Source organism: Budorcas taxicolor, chromosome 2 (genome assembly GCF_023091745.1).
Source record: "Budorcas taxicolor isolate Tak-1 chromosome 2, Takin1.1, whole genome shotgun sequence".
NCBI lineage: Eukaryota > Metazoa > Chordata > Mammalia > Artiodactyla > Bovidae > Budorcas > Budorcas taxicolor.
The window spans coordinates 137,584,256-137,601,815 of record NC_068911.1 but is presented as its reverse complement, the minus strand read 5'-3'; the positions used below and the strand labels follow the sequence as shown (position 1 = coordinate 137,601,815).

The 17,560-nt window shown below is 37.7% G+C and overlaps 1 protein-coding gene and 1 non-coding gene across 2 annotated transcripts in view; both read right to left on the bottom strand.

The window, feature by feature from the left end:
- The window catches only part of PARD3B (par-3 family cell polarity regulator beta), a 1,141,780-nt gene that overhangs the window by 804,824 nt on the left and 319,396 nt on the right, over window positions 1-17,560 (bottom strand). The window lies entirely within an intron of this gene.
- Window positions 6,409-6,481, bottom strand: TRNAF-AAA (transfer RNA phenylalanine (anticodon AAA)). Its single transcript has one exon. It is a non-coding gene; the product is annotated as a tRNA-Phe (tRNA).

Sequence of the window (17,560 nt, the reverse complement as noted above, 5' to 3'; positions counted from 1 at the left end):
ACTGATCACTAAATTCTAACTAAAACCTTTCAAGCGAAACGTCTCCTCTTTCTTGGTGAGATATTTTCGACACACTTATATAATTATATATACCTGCATTACATGTTGCATGTATAATTACATCTATCTATCAAACACATGTGCGTATAAAATTTGGCAGATGAGTTCGAAAACAATGGTTATAGGTTCTTTTATTCTTTAAATCATTTTCTGTATTTTGTGGATTTCTCAGAGAGTTACACTCTTTTGTGTAAAAATCAAGGAATGTATTTTTATCACAAAACATTTAATCTGATTTTGAGCGTTAAAGGGTAGGTATATCTGAAACACATACATGTTCCTCTTTTTGTTTTCGGTGTTTTAATGTTAGATTTTTTTTTTTAACTGTTTAGTAATACTGGATTATTGGAGAACTGTGGGAATATCTATCCATTTTAATGACAGTGCTTTAAAAGTCTAGACTTTTCCTTCCACATTCTCTTCAACAGTAAAGGGGCAAGAGGCTTTAAAAACAGGCTTTGGCACTGATTATCCCAAGTAGACCTGAAGAGCCACTGGCCTGGCATTTACTAGAAAAGATCTCATAGCTCCATCTAGCTCCAGACTAGGGAATTCAGGGAATAATACAGAATTACATCCAACAGGACTACCTAAACATAAAAGGAAAGTCAGGAACAGTCAAAACGAACCTATTATGCAAGCACTGAGTTTATAAGTGCAGGAAGTGTGTCAATTAACATTGATTAAAAAGAATATTCATTAGGTAATTGACAGTTGATTTTCTAAATAAAGAAATCATTCATAGCATTATTATTTACTTTTTAGCACTTCAGGTTTTAAAAATAGAACAGACAAATGAAAACAGATTAGAACTAAACTTTTGTTTCCTGTTGAAAATGCTCGCCTGTCTCATACATTGTTCAGTGTGTTCTGAATTCTGCCTTGAGATCAGGGAAACAAAGAGGAAGCTACTTCCAAAGTTAAAATTGAAGGATAAATCAGGATATGATGCAGAAATATGACATGATTAGTGTCTTCTAAAAAAAAATCTAAACAATAGAATCTGTTTTGACTTGTTTATAGTCTACAATAAATCAAAAGGAAATTTACACAAAGTCTCCAAAAGAGGTTTATGTAAGAACATAATTACAATTTCTGAACAATCTGCAAATGACTCTTTCATACAAGAACACAAAAATAAGCAGTCAGTAAAATTAACAATTAATGAAAATCCAGATAGGAAAATGGCTTTGGTCCTAAAACTAAAAAAATACTGGGAATAACAATGGACTTGAAACAGAGAACTATCAAAGTAAATTCAAATCGAATCATACCACATCAAAACATATGGAGTTGGAGTTTGCATTTGATATTACACAATTAAACAGCAGCATAATTCCTTAATTGTGATGTTTCTATAAAATGTTTTCAAATAGTTTCAACATTTTAATAATGGACAGGCAGTTTCACATTTCTCTAAATATCATTACTGAGAAGCTCAAACATAAAAATCCCTGAAACCAAAACAAACTGGCATTTAACCCAATTTGACTAGTCAGATGCCAAATAAAATATTCAAAAGACACAGAGGAAACATTCTGTATAAGTCTGTACATTTCTTTCTTAACTTTAAAAACAAACTCAGTGTTCATTATTTTGGTCCCCTTGAAGTGCAACAACAAAATTTCCACATTAATTTTATACAGCATTATATATTAATAAAATAGTACATGCTGCTGCTGCTGCTAAGTCACCTCAGTCGTGTCCGACTCTATGAGACCCCACAGACAGCAGCCCACCAGGCTCCCCCATCCCTGGGATTCTCCAGGCAAGAACACTGGAGTGGGTTGCCATTTCCTTCTCCAATGCATGAAAGTGAAAAGTGAAAGTGAAGTCGCTCAGTCATGCCTGACTCTTAACGACCCCATGGACTGCAGCCTTCCAGGCTCCTCCATCCATGGGATTTTCCAGGCAAGAGTACTGGAGTGGGGTGCCATTGCCTTCTCCGAAAATAGTATATAATTGTTCATTATTCTTGCAAACTCAACATGAATGTATGTCCTCCAAATTTTAGGAATGTGATCAGGGGACCCTAACCAGCTAGGACAGCTCTGATCATAAAGCCCATATTAAATGGGTCAGAGCTTCCAGGTAAGTTCCTACTGGACTACTAACACAACCATGTAAACATCTAGACATATAATATGATGGGGATAATTATGATTTCCAGGCAAATCTTTTCCACTCTCCCCTAAGCTTTAATTCCATTGATGAACTTCTTAACGCTTAGCACATAAGCAAAATGAGCATTTGGTTAGAAAGAAAAAATATGGATTGATATATTTAATTTCACTTCTGAGTGGTAGCATATCTGCTGTAGTTGACTAGTTTTTCTGGTTCTGGTCAGTCCCTAAACTCACTCATTCATTTTAAATCTACTTTTTCATTCTATATTCTATGCTACTATCCAGGGTCACACTTTACCTCAAGGCCAGATTATTTTAGCAGTCTGCAAATTGGCTTTACCAAATTGCCAGTATCCTCATGCTCAGTTCCAACTGGCCCATATCTTCCTGGTTAATCCCAGTGTTCTTCAGAACTGATGTTTGTTCAACAATGTAAAAATTTTACCATTGCAACCTTTCAACACCCCGTCTTATAAGCCTGGCATTCACGTTTCTCCCAGAGTAGCTTACCATCTCCCCATTGCTGCGCCTGTCCTTCAGCTTTGATTATCAACTCTGTCCTTGCTATGGCTGAATTGTATTCCTTACCTAGAATGGCTTTTTCACTTCTATTGACCAATCAAGACCCTCCCTGTCCATCAGACTCAATTCTTATTTCCATAATGACATTTTTCCATGATACCCCCACCCCAGCATATTGTCTCATTCTTCAAAACTCCCACAGCATCTCTCTGTATTACTCACCTGCCCATAAATAAAAATATACAAGCCCTGTGACTTGTGGGTGTGGCTTCTCTTTCTTGCTGGAATACAGGCCTTTCAAGATAGACATCATAGGACTCAAGGGTAGTGTTTAGTAATGAGAAGCCCATAGTTTGGGGATATAAACAAACTGGTTGTGTGAATTTCATTTTCCTCATATGATGTGGAGACAAGGTTACCTGACTGTATGGGGAGGATTAAATCCAGCATACGCTAGAGCTTTATTTACAATGTACCAGTCCCTTCCATTGCCTGCAGTGCCAAAACTTAGCAGACCAACAGTGCTGACATTTGGTGGGTACCCTTAGAAACATTCAAATTAATTTTTTTTTTTTAACTTCAGCAAGGGTTACTCTGAGTTACAGTTACAGTAAGAGGTATTTGGTAGTTATCCAATTAATTGTCATGCTTAGCACTGTAGTTGGCTTAGAGCCTGACAGCATACTTAGTTTACTAGTTTCTCAAAGTAAGGGAACTTCTTCTGCCACCTCAGTGAAAGTGTTCATTTGAGGCCCTCAGCAAAGAGAACCAGAACAGCAGAGAGACAGTAGAGCTATTCATGCAAAACAAAAGCCTCATTTTACCACTGTGCCCAGGTAGCTGTGGAAACTGCTAGGGAGGGTACAGCACTGACTTTTGCAATCAACTCATATCAGCTGTAGCCCTGAGAGAGAATACCATGCTAACAACTGATGAAAAGAACAGAAAACAGAGAGCCAACTGGATATTATCCAACTATAGCCATTATGGAGAAAGGAGCATTTTGATATTTAAGGTTCAACTAAACATGAAAAATACCACATATGCCTCTTAAAAACTTAATTCCAAAAGACTTGAGGAGTAAAGGACGGAGCACAAAGATGTTAAAGGCAGAAAAAGACTGAATACCCACAGAGTTTTATCACTTTCAGTATCTTTGATTCCTGTAAAGAAAGATGTTAATCACCTCCATGTCTGAGTCCAGTGTTATAAGACTGAAGAAAAAGAATCATAGCCAACAAAAGCTGTCTACATTAAATGAACCTCATACTACATCAAAGAAGGCATGAAAATATTTTGTTTTCTTAGGTTTCTATGTATGCCAAAATACAGTTCTCTCTAAAGACAAATCCAACCAAGGCTCAATTTTATGTTTGGCAAAAAACAGAAATTACCCCTGACCTAACAATTTTTTTTGTTGACCTAGCTTTTTTTTTATATGAAGGATGTTTAGGGGATTCTTTATCTTAGAAAGATCAGAAATAGAATTGTACCTTTAATTCAACATTTTTTCTAATTTTAGTTATGAATCACATCAAAATCTCTTAGGGTCAGTCAGGGGAGCCAATGAAGATTACTGAACCGCTCACAGAATTCTTAAATGAAAATCTTTTAACATGTTCCCCAAGTGGGTTTCCACCCATAAGTCTGGAAAACAATGAAATGAACCAAAAAGACAGAAAAAGACTCATTTCTAACGGTAGTATAGAGTACAAATAATCATATCATACAATGCCTCCTTGCTTTCACAAACCAAACTTGATCAATGTAAAAAGCAGATAATTGGTTGAAATAAAAGTGTTTAAGAGGAAAAATATATCCACACAGCAGCAGCCTAAAAAGTATGCATCACAGTGGTCATATACAGGTAATATTTCATTATACCTTTCTAGTAACGGTTTTCACATTTTGTACTCTGATTCTTTGCTGTTGGCTGTTAAACACGAACTGACAACCAGCAGTCACATCCTCTTTCCACCTAATCACCATAGAATGGAATTTTAACCATAAATGCAGGGTCTCAACCTGACCCAACTAAACACTGGCCCCATGTGACCCATTCTAACACAACAGATTAAGAAATTCTAAATTACCAATTCAGTATACTCCCTCTACATCCTGTCTAAATCCATAGTAATAATAATCCATAAAAATAGTAATAACTATTAAAATACTATTAAAAATCCATAGTAATAATAAATCCATAAAAATAAATAATCCAAAAAATAAATCCATAGTAATAATAAAGTTCTACTAATACTAAATTCAATAAAAGCACAAGCCCTCCTAGGAAGTTGTAAAAGTAACAACTTTGTTAGGGTATTCTAAAAGGAAAACTCAAATTCTTAGGACTTCGGGGTCTTCCTCATATGAAATGTAGTGGTGGGGGGAATATTGGATGATTTGATTTCTAAGGGTTTTCTAGATTTAAGTTCTATTTTTGAAGCATGATCATAGATAATTTTTAAACCTTATATATTACATTCTTCTACCACATTATCATACTTTATAGGTACAAAGGGTTAATTTCAAAAATGTACAAGTGTACAAATACCAGAAAAACAAATAATCCAATCAAAAAGTGTGCAAAAGACCTAAACAGACATTTCTCCAAAGAAGACATTCAGATGGCTAATAAACACACGAAAAGATACTCAACATGTCTCATTATTAGAGAAATGAAAATCAAAACTACAATGAGATATCATCTCACACTGGGCAGAATGGCCATCATCAAAAAAACCTACAAACAATAATGCTGGAGAGGGTGTGGAGAAAAGGGAACCCTCTTGCACTGTTGGTAGAATGCAAATTGATACAGCCACTATGGAAAACAGTTTGGAGATTCTTTAAAAAAACTAGGAATAAAACCACCATATGACCCAGCAATCCCACTACTAGGCATATACCCTGACAAAACCAAAATTTAAAAAGACACATGTAAACCAATGTTCATTGCAGGTTTATTTATAATAGCTAGAACATGGAAGCAACCTAGATGGCCACTGACAGGTGAATGGATATATATGTGTGTGTGTGCGTGTGTGTGTGTGTGTGTGTGTATCACACATATAGAATGGAGTATTACTCAGCCATAAAAAGGAACACATTTGAGTCAGCCATAATGAGGTGGATGAACCTAGAGCCTATAATACAGAGTGAAGTAAGTCAGAAAGAGAAAAACAAAGATTGCATACCAATGTACATATATGGAATCCAGAAAGATGGCCCTGATGAACCCATATGCAGAGCAACAATGGAGACATACATGGAGAACAGACTTATGGACACAGCTGGGGTGGAAGAAGGAGAGAGTAGGAAGTATGGAGAGAATACCATGAAAGCATACATTACCATACGTAAAATAGGTAGCCAACAGGAATTTGTTGTATGACTCAGGGAACTCAAACTGGGGCTCAGTAACAACTTAGAGGGCTGGGATGGGGAGGAAAGTGGAGGGATGTTCAAGTGGGACGGGACATGGGTAAACCAATGGCTGATTCATGTTGATATTTGGTAGAAACCAGTGCAATACTGTAAAGCAATTATCATTCAATTAAAAATAGCAGTGTAATGAAGTCGCTCAGTCATGTCTGACTCTTTGAGACCCCATGGACTGTAGCCTACCAGGCTCCTCCATCCATGGGATTTTCCAGGCAAGAGTATTGGAGTGGGTTGCCATTTCCTTCTCCAGGGGATCTTCCCAACCCAGGGATCGAACCCAGGTCTCCTGCATTTTAGGCAGATGCTTTTACCGTCTGAGCCACCAGGGAAGTCACTCAATTAAAAATAAGTCAACTTTAAAAAAGATTGTATACAAATTACTTAATCCCTACAATCTCAGTTTTCCCATTTATAAAACAAACATCATAACAGTCCTAATATTAACCTAGTGGAATTATTGTGAAGGTTAAATAAAATGAAGGTCTTAAAGCATTGAGCACTATCTTTGGCTCACTGTATATACTCAATAAATAATTTCATATAAATAATTTCATATATAGTTTTAAATGTTTCCCAACAAAGTATGTCAGATTCACTGGCAACTAAGCACAGTCCCTTTGCTTTCATGAAGTCCAGTTGGGCCAGGACAATGGAGAGGGTTAATAAATAACTCACCAGAGTAGACAGAGACTCAGCTGAAGTCTTCATGTAACCCCATCACCACCCCTGGAGTGAGTGACATTTGGAGATGTGTTTTCTAAAATACTCTTGCTTTTACCAGGATGAAACACACCTAGGATGTTTCCTCTCTGGGAGCACTCATCCCATCCAGGCCCCAAACGATCTCTCTAAGACCTATTCCACGAGAACATCTTGCCAGTCCGAGACAGTCCTTTCTTTCATATGCTTCTGATCATGGAGTGTCTGGGTTAGTCAGTTTCAACATCTCAAACACATCCAGTTTGCCTCATAGCATCAGTTAAAGATCAGTGGAGCAGTGGTAGGATTTTCTTCTCCTCTCTTTTTTTCTAAACAACCAAATAACACCCATTCAAAACAGACACACGTCTGCTAAACACATGCCTGGAAACTGAAAGAAGCTAAGTGAAATGAAGTGGCAAAACGTATACAATGGTCAGGGATTTCTCATTACTATTATCAAATCTCACAATTAAAAAGTCAATAGGGGTATAATATTTATTCAGGGGACACAAAGCACATGGAACAATGCTCAAAGGTGCATTTTAAACACCTTCAAACACATTAAGGGAGCCAAAGTTATAAGACAATAAAAATACTATTACAGCCCATTAAGCATGTTGTAATGGTGCTCAGGGATGATGCAGTCATGCTTTGCAAAAAGTTATTTTCACCCTTCTCCCTGAGAGGAAATTCAGTGCAATCCAGATATTCTCAGACAGGAAGATATACAAACATTCCCAGATTATACAGAAAGGTATTTCATCACCAGTGCAGACCTCAAGCACTAATTTGAGTGTTGCGAGTGTGTAGAAGTATAATAAACTAGAAAGGAGGACAAGCTGAAAAATGGCTTCTTTTTTGTTTTTTCCTTTAAATGCTTAAGCCACTCCAATTTGTCAGGGTCAAAAATTGAAAATTAATTAGGTCAAAGGTTCAGCTTTTCAATATTTTGCATTTGTTTTTGAAAAATAAATATGTCCTTCACCACAACACTGTTTAACAAGGACAAACTTTTCAATAATAGATATAATAGTCCAAATGATGAACTGACTATTCATAGAGTAGTTTTCAATTTTTCTGTTTTCACCCTATACCCAACTCAGTGGAGAACATAATCTAAAATCTTCATCACTACTAATGATTGCTATGGATTGTACTATTTTCATTGCTCCATTTCCAACATCAAGAATAGTGCTGCTGCTGCTAAGTCGCTTCAGTCGTGTTCGACTCTGTGCGACCCCATAGACAGCAGCCCACCAGGCTCCCTCGTCCCTGGGATTCTCCAGGCAAGAACACTGGAGTGGGTTGCCATTTCCTTCTCCAATGCATGAAAGTGAAAAGTGAAAGTGAAGTTGCTCAGTCGTGTCTGACTCTTACAACACCATGGACTGCAGCCTTCCAGGCTCCTTCGTCCAAGGGATTTTCCAGGCAAGAGTACTGGAGTGGGGTGCCATTGCCTTCTCCCTAGCACCTGATAAATAGATGAGCAATAGATGTTTTTTTTAACACATTGAATGATTATCCACATGTATATTTATGGATAGATGGAGGTATGAATATATGAATGTGTTTATGAGTGCTAAGTCACTTCAGTCATGTCCAGCTCTTTGCAACCCTATGGACTGTAGCCCACCAGCCTCCTTTGTCCATGGAATTTTCCAGGCAAAAGTACTGGAGTGGGCTGCCATGCCCTCCTCCAGGGGATTTTACACACAAACACAAATTTGTATATAAATTTGTGGGGAAATGTAAGTGGAGGGAAGAGAGCTCATATGTTTTAAGCAACAACTATGTGCCCAGCTCTTGGTGTTTTCCTTACATAATTTCACTTAACCTTCATAGTAACTCACAGAGTAACCAAACGTTCACAGAGAATAAGCATTCAGAATACATAGCAGTCAGAGCCATAGTTAAAAAATGATGCGAAAACCTCTGAACTCCCTAGATCCATTTGACTCTTAAGGCTCCAATGCATTTGGGGATTCAGCCTTCCTCCTTTGGCTAAAAAGTGAAAGTGAAAGTGAAGTCACTCAGTAGGGTCTGAGTTTTTGCAACCCCATGGACTATAGCCCTGTAGCCCGCCAGGCTCCTCTGTCCTTGGGATTTTCCAGGCAAGAATACTGGAGTGGGTTACCATTTCCTTCTCCAGGGGATCTTTCCGACCCAGGGATCAAACTCAAGTCTTCTACATTGCAGGCAGATCTTTAACCTTTGAACCAGGAGGGAATCCCACAGCTATAATAGTTAAACAATTCAGAGCAAAATACAGTAACACAGCAAAATATTAGAAATACTGGGCATTTGAATGAACCTATGTGCTATACATTAATATTTCATTATGTTGATCTGGTACAAGCTCTCACTCAATAACCATGATGAGAATGAGTGGGAAGACCTGGTAGACTGGGGAGCAATCTCTGGCCACAGGCAGGATCTGTCTAGAAAGCAAGGGTTTCATGCTGGTCAGGACATCTGGAGTCATTTAGTTTTCATGATAGCCAAGGTTTAAAGATAAAGGAACAAGAGTGTGGGGTCACAGAGCTCTTAACAGTGGAACTGGATTCCGTGTATCCCTGACTCTCACCAGTCCAACATACTCAGAGGGGGATTCATTCTCCTTCCACCTCTATCATTGATTCTCAATCAATGGCAATATCTGGTCACATATTTTTATTGTCACAAAAGGAGAGTTCTCCTGGCATTTAGTGGGCAGAGGCCAGGAATCTGCCAAACATCACACAATGTACAGGACAGCCTCCCTCATTAAGACAATTAATCTGGTTCCAATCATCAATAGTGCCAAGACAGGGAAATCCTGACCTATATGGTCAATATCCAAAGCGCTCACAAATTTAGAGAAGAGTTAACACCTATCCTACTCAAACTCTTCCAGAAAATTGCAGAGGAAGGTAAACTTCCAAACTCATTCTATGAGGCCACCATCACACTAATACTAAAACCTGACAAAGATGGCACAAAAAAAGAAAACTGCAGGCCAATATCACTGATGAACATAGATGCAAATACCCTTAAAAAAATCTTATCAAAGAGAATCGAACGACATATTAAAAAGATATGACCAAGTGGGCTTTATCCCAGGGATGCAAGGATTCTTTAATATCTGCAAATCAATCAATGTAATATACCACATTAACAAACTGAATGATTAAAAAAAAACCATATGATTATCTCAATACCTGCAGAGAAAGCCTTTGACAAAATTCAACATCCATTTATGATAAAAAATAAAAAATGCTCCAGAAAGCAGGAATAAAATGAACATACCTCAACATAATAAAAGCTATATATGACAAACCCACAGCAAACATTATCCTCAATGGTGAAAAACTGAAAGCATTTCCTCTAAAGTCAGGAATAAGACAAAGGTGCCCACTCTCACCACTACTATTCAACATAGTTTTGGAAGGTTTAGCCACAGCAATCAGAGAAGAAACAGAAATAAAAGGAAACCAGATTGGAAAAGAGTAAAACTCTGTTTGCAGATGACATAATACTCTACATAGAAAACCCTAAAGACTCCACCAGAAAATTACTAGAGCTAATCAATGAATACAGTAAAGTTGCAGGATATAAAATTAGCACACAGAAATCCCTTGCATTCCTATACACTAACAATGAGATCACAGAAAGAGAAATTAAGAAAACAATCTCATTCATCATTGCAATGAAAAGAATAAAACACTTAGGAATAAATCTACCTAAAGAAACAAAAGACCTATATATAGAAAACTATAAAACACTGATGAAAGAAATCAAAGAGGACACTAATAGATGGAGAAATATACCATGTTCATGGATTGGAAGAATCAATATAGTGAAAATGAGTATACTACCCCAAAGCAATCTATAAATTCAATGCAATCGCTATCAAGCTACCAACGTATTTTTCACAGAACTAGAACAAACAATTTCACAATTTGTATGGAAATACAAAAAACCTTGAATAGCCAAAGCAATCTTGAGAAAGAAGAATGGAACTGGAGGAATCAACTTGCCTGACTTCAGGCTCTACTACAAAGCTACAGTCATCAAGATAGTATGGTACTGACACAAAGACAGAAATATAGATCAATGGAACAAAATAGAAAGCCCTGAGATAAATTCATGCACCTATGGACACATTATCTTCGACAAAGGAGGCAAGAATATACAATGGAGAAAAGACAATCTCTTTAACAAGTGGTGCTAGGAAAACTGGTCAACCACTTGTAAAAGAATGAAACTAGAACACTTTCTAACACCATACATAAAAATAAACTCAAAATGGATTAAAGATGTAAATGTAAGACCAAAAACTATAAAACTCCTAGAGGAAAACATAGGCAAAACACTCTCTGACGTAAATCACAGCAGGATCCTCTTATGACCCACCTCTCAGAGTAATGGAAATAAAAGCAGAAATAAACAAATGGGACCTAATTAAGCTTAAAAGCTTTTGCACAATGAAGGAAACTATAAGCAAAGTGAAAAGACAGCCTTCAGAATGGGAGAAAATAATAGCAAATGAAGCAACTGACAAAAAATTAATCTCAAAAATATATAAGCAACTCCTGCAGCTCACTTCCAGAAAAATAAAAGACCCAATCAAAAAATGGGCCAAAGAACTAAACAGACATTTCTCCAAAGAAGACATACAGATGGCTAACAAGCACATGAAAAGATGCTCAACATCATTCATTATCAGGGAAATGCAAATCAAAACCACAATGAGGTACCATCTCATGGCTGGTCAGAATGGTTGCTATCCAAAAGTCTACAAATAATAAATGCTGGAGAGGGTGCAGAGAAAAAGAAACCCTCTTACACTGTTGGTGGGAATGCAAACTATTACAGCCACTATGGAGAAAAGTGTGGAGATTTCTTAAAAAACTGGAAAGAGAACTGCCATATGACCCAGCAATCCCACTGCTTGGCATACAAACCGAGGAAACAAGAATTGAAAGAGACACATGTACCCCAATGTTCACTGCAGCACTGTTTATAATAGCCAGGACATGGAAGCAACCTAGATGTCCATCGGCAGATGAATGGATAAGAAAGCTGTGCATATACACAATGGAATATTACTCAGCCATTAAAAAGAATACATTTGAATCAGTTCTAATGAGGTGGATGAAACTGGAGCCTATTATACAGAGTGAAGTAAATCAGAAAGAAAAACACCAATACAGTATACTAACGCATATATAAGGAATTTAGAAAGATGGTAATGATGACCCTATATGCAAGACGGCAAGGGAGACACAGATGTATAGAACAGTCTTTTGGACTCAGTGGGAGAAGGAGAGGGTGGGATGATTTGAGAGAGTAGCATTGAAACATGTATATTATCATATGTGAAAAGGATCGCCAGTCCAGGTTCGATGCATGATGCAGGGTGCTCCGGGCTGGTGCACTGGGATGACCCTGAGGGATGGGATGGGGAAGGAGGTGGGAGGAGAGTTTAGGATGGGGAACACATGTACACCCATGGCTAATTCATGTCAATGTGTGGCAAAAACCCTACAATATTGTAAAGTAATTAGCCTCCAACAAAAATAAATAAAATAAAATTGAAAGCATTAAAAAAAAAGAAAAGCACTCACTTACATATGTGTCTATTTTGTGCCAGCCACTGTTCTAAGGATCAGGGAAACAAATGAGACATGTCCCCTGACTGAGAGTTTATATTAAAAAATGGGGGATATATCTTAGGAATGGACAAAAATGGAAACATAAGCCTGACTTTGGTGTATAAGATAGTCATCTAGAAAAAGACAGTGACTTTGAGACTCTGAAAAGCAGAGGTATAAAAATAGAATAGAACGCAGTCTATTTGCTATCAAAAAAAAAAAAAAATTCCCCAGTGAAGCATTATCAAAATGAATGGAGCACCCGGTGGAAAAATCAAATCATAGATGACAGCTTAAATGAAAATAATCCACTTAAAAATTTCTTTTGAACTATAAACAGTGCAGATTGGCAAAGTTTATAATAATGAAGCCCTTGTTCAAGTTCAGTTTCTACAAAATTTAACTTTTACTTTGCTCTTGTGGTAGATAGGCTCTGAAAAGGTTTTGCATAATGTGAAAATCTGTACATGTGGGAAAAGTCAATGATTGGGGAATACTCTCTTCTTTTGTCACAAGCTACAGAGTTTTCTTTGAGGCACTACAAATTTCACATATATCACAACCATATTTATCCCAATGTACCTTTCTAGATCTACTGCCAATGGGCCATCTTGTGCGTTACTTTACAACAGTTCATTTGCAAATCATTTGGAACCTGGAATATATATTTCTAGAGAAATAATATTGTGCTATAAATAATGATTAAATTTCTTAACCAGGAAATAAAGATTTGTCTAATTCAAACTTTGCTGGTGTTTAGTCACTAAGTCATGTCCATGGCACCCCACTCCAGTACTCTTGCCTGGAAAATCCCATGGATGGAGGAGCCTGGGGGGCTGCAGTCCATGGGGTCGCTAAGAGTCGGACATGACTGAGTGACTTCACTTCCACTTTTCACTTTCATGCATTGGAGAAGGAAATGGCAACCCACTCTAGTGTTCATGCCTGGAGAATCACAGGGACTGGGGAGCCTGGTGGGCTGCCGTCTGTGGGGTTGCACAGGGTCGGACATGACTGAAGCGACTTTGCAGCAGCAGTAGCAGCATGTCTGACTCTTTTGCGACCCCACAGACTGCGGCCTGCCAGGGTCCTCTGTTCAAGGGATTTCCCAAGCAAGAATACTGGAGTGGTTTGCCCTTTCTTTCTCCAGGGTATATTCCCAATCCAGGGATTGAACCCATGTCTCCTGCATTGGCAAACAAATTCTTTCCTGCTGAGCCACTAATGCAGACTACATCTATATCAAAATACCAAAGCTAATGATATTTTTAAACATTGCTTCTAGAGGAAAACAATTCCTAATGCCTAATGACATACCATGAGAACAAGAGGAATAAGCTTGCTTTGCTATATAGTAAGCAGGGGTTGTGGCAGTCTTAATCTAAGGAGGAAGGGGATGGGGGTGTAAGAATCTTTACCAATGGAAGGATATGATGGAAGGACAAGAAATCCAATGTAAATGAAGCACTGGGATTCAGGTTATGGTTAGAAATGTGTGTTAATTAGCTCAACAAGTATCTGGCTAGAAGTTGGAGATGTAGTGATGATTAAGGCAGACTCCACTTCTCTCATTCCGTAATGGAAAGAATTATCACAGTGGCAGAGGAAGTAAGTGGTAAAGGGGAAATAAAGGGATACTGCAGAGGTGAGTCTCTGGTATTGGAACAGATGAGAGAGTCCTACTCAGAAGTTCTTGAGTGAGCATCCTAATGAGGGGTTCCTTTTCCAAAAGGAAAAGACAAGGAATCATGCATTTAACTAAAAATCGTAGTCTTTGATAAGGTAAAACCTTAAAGATCTCATCCTGCTGAATCAACACATTTCACAGAGAAGGAAAACAGCACTGAATGCAGAGGCGTCTAGCTATAAATCTAGAGTAAGATCTGAAATGCTCAATAATGAAACATCTATTAGTCTCTTTCTGGATCTTACTTTCCTTTTCATAGCCTCAAAATAGTCAACATCAATTCTTCCTCCTTTTTATAATTTGTACCCCCAAGTGCCAGGGAAAGACTTCAGTGATTCATTAAAGGAGAAAGGACATTAAAAGCCAACTCCTTTATTTGATAGGTGAAAAGACAGAGGTCTAGGGAGATAAAGTAATGTGTCCAGCCTAAGGCAGAATGAGGGCTGCCTGTCTTGTGTGACCTCACAGTTTCCATTACAGCATCAGTGCCACTGTCATTACAAAAACTGAAAATAACAAGGAAGAAACAAGTACCCGTGAGAAGGAGGTGGTTTTTGTGAAGTACCCCTCTAAACAAAGGTTTCAAATACAACTTCCAATTTATGAAAGTAAGTATAGGTAAGGAAGAAAAGTTATGACCAACCTAGATAGCATATTCAAAAGCAGAGACATTACTTTGCCAACAAAGGTCCGTTTAGTCAAGGCTATGGTTTTTCCAGTGGTCATGTATGGATGCGAGAGTTGGACTGTGAAGAAGGCTGAGCGCCGAAGAATTGATGCTTTTGAACTGCGGTGTTGGAGAAGACTCTTGAGAGTCCCTTGGACTGCAAGGAGATCCAACCAGTCCATTCTAAAGGAGATCAGCCCTGGGTGTTCTTTGGAAGGAATGATGCTAAAGCTGAAACTCCAGTACTTTGGCCACCTCATGCGAAGAGTTGACTCATTGGAAAAGACTCTGATGCTGGGAGGGAATGGGGGCAGGAGGAAAGGGGGATGACAGAGGATGAGATGGCTGGATGGCATCACCGACTCAATGGACATGAGTTTGAGTGAACTCCAGGAGATGGTGATGGACAGGGAGGCCTGGTGTGCTGTGATTCATGGGGTCACAAAGAGCCGGACACAACTAAGCAAGTGAACTGAACTGAACTGAACCCCTCTAAACAAAGGTTTTAAATATACCTTCCAATTTATGAAAGTAAGTATAGGTTAAAAAGCATATATAATTTAAACCATCTTTAAGTCTTTAAGAATGAAAGTTTCTAAATTAGTAAGTATTGTAGAAAATTAATGTCTGTTCCTAAGTGCTAAAAATTAACCATATTTTGGAGAATTGTTTTTTAAAGTGTCTTAATTACAGCCTGTTGAAATAAGTTTTGTTCCCATAAAATCTTGAAGGTACTCTTTCAATATTTAGTAAATTGTGTAGTTTTTAATGGGTTCCCCCTTATGTTAAGCTAAGGCTGTGCCTTCATATACCCATGCTTCCCTCTTATAGGCCTCTAAATCCAATCAGACACTTCCAGTCTTCCATAGACTGAGAAATCAGATCACAAAGATTGATAGAATACTGTGTAAGGTAAATACCAAAAGCTCTAAAGCAGGACTTCTCAAAAGGTAAATAACCATTAAGACAGTAATTTTGTTGGCTTAGAGGCATCTTGGGTGACATCATTCAAAATCAACCTTATTTCTTTTGATCTCAGTTCAGCAGCACTTTCAATTATATCCAAAATCTCAGCATTTTTCTGAATAATTGAGATACTAAATGTTTAAACTTCAGTGAGCTGGGGAGAAATAATTATTAGAAACCAATGGAACTGGTTTTACTATTCTTAGCAACATGCTTCAATTAAAATTTAATTTTAAAGCATCCTTAAATATTTTTTCTTGATACTGGTGTTGATATATGAAAATAGTATCTTTTTAGAAGGTTATATATTTCAGTTTCAAACACTGCTTGTGGATTCAAGTTTTATTAGGTAAAAGTCTTCTGAATTAATTAATTCTGGAAACACAATATCTAACAAGTGGCATAAAAGGGAGACACATTAGGGAGCAATAGGTGGAAAAGCAACAAATGTAAAATTGTAGCAGCCCCAGTGAAATAAAGGAACTAAATGCCAGTTTGTTACAGGTAGCTTCAGAGGCCTCAGAAAACAAATACAATAGATGTGGCAATAACTATAATCCCCTAAGTAATTCAGTGCCACAATTACATACACTTTTTGCTGATAAAACTCGGAGTCTGTACACTATAGCCCAACCTGAATTCACAACACATTACCTAGCGTGGGAAACATGGCTGAAGGGCACGGTGACAAACAAGATCCCTCCTGATCCCTACAACGTACAACCACAATTTCACCACACGATGTGAAGCCAGGGAAATGGAGATAGCAATAAGAGATTTTTAAAAACCTTATGAAAAGACAACATATATTACACTGTTTAAGAATAACATCCTGAAGAGAGATCTTTTGAGTAATATAAACAGAATGAGTATGTCCTAATATTCATTCAGCATAGCTGGTCTAGCTGATCTTTAAAGGGCTCTTCCATATGAAACTGCATTCAAACCACACCAGAGGGAACACACTTTATGAAACTTAATAACAACAACTCTTTGCTTTCCTTGCAGTTAACAATGGAATATCTTTTGTCAGTCTCCATTCTGCCAAAACGTTTTCTGTATACATGCTGGCAACATTGGGCAAGTTGTCTTCTTCTTTCTTTCCAACTCTTCGCATCGGTAGCCAAAAGTGTCTTTGTTGCTCAAATAGTCCACGCCATCTGCCAACAGTTTCTCCATCCTGCTGTACCATCTGCCAGCCTCCCTGCTTCTGAGTCCAGGCTGTGTTGCCTGTATGCTTATCAAATGGCTTTTTCACCAGAAGAGAAAGAAAGAGCAAACCAGCACCTTTCGCGTTTAACCACTCTTGGTAATCATCCCAAGCCTGTTCTCTAACCCATTGCTTCTCAACAGGACAAAAAGCTTAAAAATTTGAATGGAAACATTTTCCTTTGACTCTTTTTCCCTCCCCTGTCACAATAAAGAATTAGACAGTTATAGTACATTAATAGAATCAGCCATTAGTATAACAAATTTTTCATGGCTATGTTCCCTTTTTGTTTGTCTAAGGTATTCTTAATTATGAAGAATTATCCTTCAGATAGAGAAGCAAAGAGATGAAAACAATCCTTATTCTTACAGTTAATCCTGATTATTTTAAAAGCAACTTCTGGTAGGAATTAATAATTCAGTTGAATTTTATTAACAGTATAATGTTAACTTTATGCTGCACTGCACTGTTCTTCCTTCTAATCTACTTAAAATTCTTGACTTTAAAGTAGAAACAACAAGGGCCGAATAACAGTCTCCTAAC